The sequence below is a fragment of the Monodon monoceros genome, unplaced genomic scaffold (genome assembly GCF_005190385.1).
Source record: "Monodon monoceros isolate NGI ecotype Baffin Bay Population unplaced genomic scaffold, NGI_Narwhal_1 Super_Scaffold_19, whole genome shotgun sequence".
Taxonomy (NCBI): domain Eukaryota; kingdom Metazoa; phylum Chordata; class Mammalia; order Artiodactyla; family Monodontidae; genus Monodon; species Monodon monoceros.
This window is the reverse complement of record NW_021703775.1, coordinates 8929770-8936177: the sequence shown is the minus strand read 5'-3', so window position 1 is coordinate 8936177 and position 6408 is coordinate 8929770.

Genomic DNA, 6408 nt, shown 5'->3' with positions numbered 1-6408 from the left:
GGGTCAACTGTATGGTGACAGGTGGAAACTAAACTTTTGCTGGTGAGCACACTATAGGGCAAACAGAAGCTGAAATCTACATCGCCATCGCCATCGGGTGGGCTGTGTGGAGCGAGAAGTGGAGAGACTGGGACAGACTGAACTGGAGGGGGATCCTGGAGGGACTGAACACAGACGAGGATTAGAGAAAGCCTTTGTCCCCAGCCCAGAAACCAAAGCCTACGGTGTTGCGCCCTGGGTCTGGAAGACCCTGCCCGCCCCAGGGCCGGATGCAGCTCTGCCCAGCCCTGAGAAGAGGGCAGGCTGTCAGCCTAGAGACCCCATGAGGCTGACTTCTCACACATCAATCTCACTGTCTTCACGTCAACACCAAGAAGTAAGTGTTCCTATTTTACAGATGAGGAGAGTGAGGCCCAGAGGCGGAGTGGCGTGCCCAAGGCCACGCGGTAAGGGGCAGGGCTGGCAGCTGCTCTGACTCGGAGCTCATCCTTTTCATCAAAGGTGGGCACTGTGCCTCCTACTCGCGGCACCAGCAGCCTCCGGCCCGGCAGGGTGGGGTGCCTGGTGGCCACCCTCCCTGTCTATGGCTGCCTCCTTCCCATCCACAGATGGCAAGAGCAGTGCTATGGAGCTCGGGCTCCTGTAGGCTCCCCACCTCAGGGAAGCCCCCTCAACTCCTCAATCTGACGGCCAGTCGGAAAAAGCTTCCCAGAAGCCACCCGGCCAAGACAGAGACCTGGACCTCCCCAAACACCCCCAGCACCCCCTACACTTGCTGGGAACCCACAGCCCTCCCGGGACCTTCACCCCAGAGCTTCCTTCCTTCTCAGTGGTCAGCCAAGGCCCCCCATTCCCTGTCTTTTTCCCAGCGGGCCCTCAGCAAGGGGGTGGGTCCTGGGTCGTGTGCAGGGAGGATGGGAAAGGATGGGGGTGCGATGGCATGACAGGAAGGCTGAGCCCCAGCCCTGCACTCTATCTGTGGACCCTTTCCCAGATAAAGACAGCATTCAGGCTCCCAGCAGACCGGGAGTCCTTGGTTCGTTGCAGGCAGCCCTGACTGCACTGGCTTTTATGAGAAAGCGGCAAATCATAAGAAAACCATCTCCTTGGGAGGACTTAGTTGGGACAGAAACGACAGATTGATGCCAGTTCTGGCCAATCGCCACATCAACGTGTACAGAATGCACAATGGATTCCAAACCGTACTCCTAAATACCTGCAAAGAGCCTCAGGCGACCAGCCGCTCCTTTGACTCACTAAGAACGATGACAACAGTGAGGGCGGCTCCATCGCTCGAGCACGTGCTCATCTTTCTAGTGCCTTTCGCAGCCTAGAGAGGCAGCACTGGGTGCATTTTACAGATAAGGAAACTGAGGTTACTGAGGTTAGGTAACTTGACCAAGGTCACATATTTAGAAAGTGGTGGAACTTTTCAAAATACTCAGTTGGGGAAATGCTCATCATTTGTAGAAAAAATTTCAACAAGGCATAAGAACACAGGTTTCCAGTTAACCCTCAGTTACCCAGAAAAGTCATTTCCCCTACACACACACACACACACACACACACACACGCCTGTGTGTGTCTGCACGCACTTGAATTGTCTGATTCACAGAGTTCTTGATGAACAAGCCAGACCGCAGGGGGGAAAATGTACAGAAACTAGCAACTATATTCTCTGAATTCAGTCGTGTGCTTGGAGATCCCCAGGTAAAAGGTAACAAAACATACCTCATTCAAAGCAACTGTCAGGGAAAGGATAGGAAGCACGGGCCACCATCAGGGGCACAGCATCTATCTGGGTCCCCCCTCCAACCCCTTGCTCTCACAGGTGGCTGACCCGGGGGTGATGGGCCACCTACCTGTGCTCACTGCAAGGCTGAAGGAAAAGCAGGAGACTGGTGGATACGGGCAGCGCTCAGCCAACAATCTGCTGTGTGGCCTTTCTGGAGCTTAGTTTTCCCATGTGTAAAATCATAAGTCAGCAAACTTTTTATGAAAAGGGCCGGATAGTGAATATTCGGGGCCTTAGATCTCAGTCACATATTCTTCATTTTTGTTTGTTTTTTGTTTTTGCACAACCTCTTAAAAATAGAAAACCCTATAAAAATGGAACAAGGCCAGAGAGGCTTCCCAGAGTGTACCAGAAGAAGGCAGAAGCACCTCTGCTCCCCGCCATCGTAACTCCAAGTTCTCTCTCGGCCCCTTAAAATGGAGATGCTCCCAGCTTTTTCTTGGCAGCCAGGGCTCTCTTCGCCCCTCTGGATTAACGATCATTCCCCTGCTCTAAAGCACTGATTAAAAACAAAAACCAGACAAGTCTTCTGTAAAACGGAGGCCTCGTCCAGGGGTTGGCCACACTCAAATCCCTCCTGGGGATAACAAAACTGACAAAGCCCGGTGACAAATGGCCTCAGAGTGGGGAGGCCATCCAGGGGCTTGAGGGAACCACAGAGCGTCCACCCGACGGCGGAGGGGCAGCTGCTACTCAGGCCCCATCAGGGCACTGTGGCTGGTGAGGCGGATCTGATTTTAAGAGAAGTCCAAGGTCTAGAATTTTATACAGTACTTCCCCACCCCGGCCCCAGCTTTTGTTTTTTTTTTTTCATGTTGACAATTAGATTAAAAACAAAACAAAACAAAAACTGTTGGGAGTCTTGAGATAAAATTTCTCTGGGCCTTATTTGCCTGAGTCTTCCACATGCACCTAATCGGCCAGCCCCTCCCCAAACAAAAGAGAAACCTCAGGGAGTTATATGATGACCCCAGAACCCTGTCCCTTGGGAGACTCCCCTGTCCAGAGGGCTCTTGGAAGTGGGAGCGTTCACAGGAAGTGATCCCTGAGGTCTCTTCTCTCCTCCCTCCACAAGGCTTCCTGGATGGGGGGGGGGGGACAGCTCCGGCCCTGCAGCTGGCAGACAGCCTGGTATTCTCGGTCACCCCTGATCTCCACTTCCTTTTCATGGGGTTAGAATTAATCTGAAACGGTGACCGCTAAACGCAGAGGAAAGATGCTCCCAGGCACAGAGGTGGGTCCGACAGTTGATGCGGGAGCATGATGGACGTGCGGATTTGTGCATGTGTGTGTCTCCACCACTGGCCAGAGCACGATGTTCTAAAGGGGAGCTGCGGGAACCCCAGACTTTCCCACAACACAGCAACCACAGGGAGGTAATGCCAGGTTAATGCCAGGTGTTCTGATGGGTCAGTGGCCATGCTGACCCTGCCCTGCCAGCCCTGCCCATGAGCCTGTGTGTGTTGGGTGCTGGAGGGGGGGAGCCTGTGTCCTCCTCACATGCTCAGCTGACCCTGCATGACCCTGACCTTGGACATGTTCTGTGCTTGTCCTTGTGTGCTGTGTGCACCAGCCAGGCCCTCTGTGCCACAGGCACCTTGCTGTCTACAGGGCTCTTCCTCAGAAGGCCAGCTGGCCCTGCGTGGGAGCTCACGACGGTCCTGCTTACAGGGCGAATTTTGTGCTGAGCCGGCGAGCTGGGTTGAGGCAGCAGCGCAGCAGAGGCCAGGCCAGGTGCTCTGGGTGGCCCAGGAAGATGAACCAGCAGCATCTCCTTTCCACACCTGTCCTGAGGTCAGAACGAACTTGGGTCCAACAGGGTCCCTGAGCCAGAGAGTTTCTGTGACTGCAAAGGCTGAGGAAGCTGAGTTGGAAGGGTCAGGATCCAGTGGGTACCCCCTAACCCACTCCCGCTGGGAGTCCAGCCTGAAAAAACAATGATTAGCTACTACGTATAGATCAACGTTTCTCTCCCTGTTAATGTCAGTTCAAAAAACCTTGTTAATTTGGGCCTCACTGTGTCCACTAGGATGCTGGCCAGAGGGCAAGCCCTGCTGAGCTAAGGGGCCTGGCAGTGAAATCGAGGGGAGGGGGCCAGTGTCAGGGATTTTGAACCTACTTGAGGGGTTCTTTTCAAGTTGGTTTCAAGCAGGTCTCTACGATGTGAAGCCAGGCGTGTTCTAAGAGGAGATAGAGGTCCCAGGAGGGTCAATATGAGACTCCCAGAAATTTTTCTGAAAAGCTTCACATCTCTGCCCCCAGGAGGGTGTGCAGGGATTTGCGAGACGGTGGAGAGGGAAAAGTAGAAGGAACATAGGGTTCAGATGCACAGAGGCACTGAGGGACTTCTTGAACGACCTGAGAAGGGCCTACTGGGGCAGAAGAGGGAGGCCTCACTCACCTTTGACAGAGAGCCCCAATCATCTGGGCCTCAAGGAGGGTCGCGGAGGCTCCTGGGGACCCGGCAGAGCCTGTGGGGCTGGAGGAAGCACCCTCCCCTCAGTCCGCCCTTTCTGCCTTTAGCCCCCCTGGTCCCTTTTCTGGGGAAAAGAGGAACTACTTGGGGGCCCGGGGCTTTCAGCGAAGCCCGAGGGGCCAGCGATGCTCCGGCTCTGCAGCTCCCTGCCTGGCAAACATTGGGACCCCAGAGAAATACTGGCGGCCTTGGCTAGACGAATTACTCTTTCGGTTTGAACCAGCTCCCCCTTTTGACTCAGATCCGGCTGAGCAAAGAAAGCGCTTTCTGGAACCCCCGCCCGTCTCCCCTGGCTCAATGCGCCAGGGGGAGGGTGGCCGGACCGCGCCGCGGGTCCGCTCGGGCAGCGTTCCCCGCCCCGGAACCCCGGCTCGGCTCCCCGGGGCGGCGCCCCCCGCGGACCCCGCAGTCCCCGCGCCCGGGTGGAGCGGCGCCGAAGGCGGGCGCGGCGGGGGCGCTCGCTTCCCAGAGCAGGCGAGGCAGCTCTCCCGCGTCGGTGAGGACCCGCGCGCGGGCCTGGTTGGAAAGAGAAAGCTGCCCGTCACTTCCCCAAAGCACGTGCTTAAGACACCAAAATAGAAAAAGAAAAATGCTTGGAAAGAATTCGATATTTCCAAGCGAGCATCGAAATCACCGTTCCGGGAAAAGCCAGTCTTGTGGGACATCCTTACACTAACTGAACCATTCGGAGTTGTTTTTATTCCGAATTCCGCGAGCGGGTGGGCACCGTGATCCTTTTAGGGTTTAGCCCTCAGGCCTCCGTGCCTCACCAGCGCACCCTAACATTTCTGAGCCCCCATTTCAGATGCTGGGGTCACAGGGCTGCCCCGCTGTTATTCTGCAGTTTCTAGCACAGCAGGCCACTAGGAGTTCTGCTTCACACTCCTGCCTCTGACTCACAAGGGGAGGAGGGGATTTCTGAGCTGTTTCAAAACTTAACCAGAATAGTAGGGGTTTCAGGCAGCCCTTGTTTATTAAAAAAAAAAAAAAAAAAAAGCCCCAAGCCAACAAAATATGACACACTGACACATAAAAACAGAAGGAGGGAAGCTGGGGTAGGTGGGGGAGGAACGCCCTGTCTGCTACCTTGGAGCAGGACCTGGATCCCAGGTTTCCTGTGCCCCTCCCCCAGCCCTGGCTCACCCCATGTCTTCTGCTTTGTCCCAGGCTGTGGTTAAGAGCTAATATTTATGGAGATCTTCCTCCCATCAGGCACAGTTCTAAGCTCTTTATAAGAAATAATTCATCCAGTGCACCTAACTGCACTAGCAGGTGTGCGGGCTTTTATTATGCCATGCCCATTTTATAGATGAGAAAACTGAGCATGAAGAACTTAACTGATTTCGGGCACTCAGTCTTCGTATGGAGAATGGCCATCACTTTCCCCACTCCACGGAGGAGTCAGATCCCTCTCAGCCACAAGGAGGCCTCACTCACCAGAGTGCGGCTAATGGGTGTCTGGAACCTCCCTCTTGCAGATTTCTGTGGGTCAGGGTCTGGGAGACTCTGAGTCTCCTAGAGGGTTGAGCAGGAGCTGCCCAGAGTGGAGTCCAAGGCCCCAGATCCTACTCGCCGCCCCACTGAGGGTCCAGCAGCAGCGGGGATACCCAGTGTAGGGGCTCTGATCCCAGCTGCCAGCCTGGGGTCGGAGGGATGGCATAACCACCAGACCTGTAGAGCTATCCAGCCCGGGGGCTCCAGAAAGACGGGGACATGTGCTACCTCAAGGCCAAAGTATCACAGACTATCCTGCCCTTGAAAATTAGGAAGTGCTGCCCTGGGGAAGGGCTGGATGGTACATGGTGATGTGAGGAAGCCAGTGCGAGGAGGTGGGAATGGATATCCTGCCCCTTCCTCTTCCCTTCTTCTCCTGTGTGTCCTCATCCCCCTTCTATGGACCTCCACTGAGCACCTACTATGTGCCCGCCCTCTGTGGCCTCTCACTTCCTCCTCTTCCTTCCCAATTCCTTTATCCACCGGCTTTAGGATCTCCTGAACCTACTGCGGGAGCTCAGACAAGTCCCTTCCATCCCCGAACATGGGTCTCCTCTCCGGAAGAGCAGAGGCCTGGGGCTGTGGCCCTGCCAACAGCATGGCGCTGGCTGATAGGAAGGACCACTCCTCACTGGGGAATAGG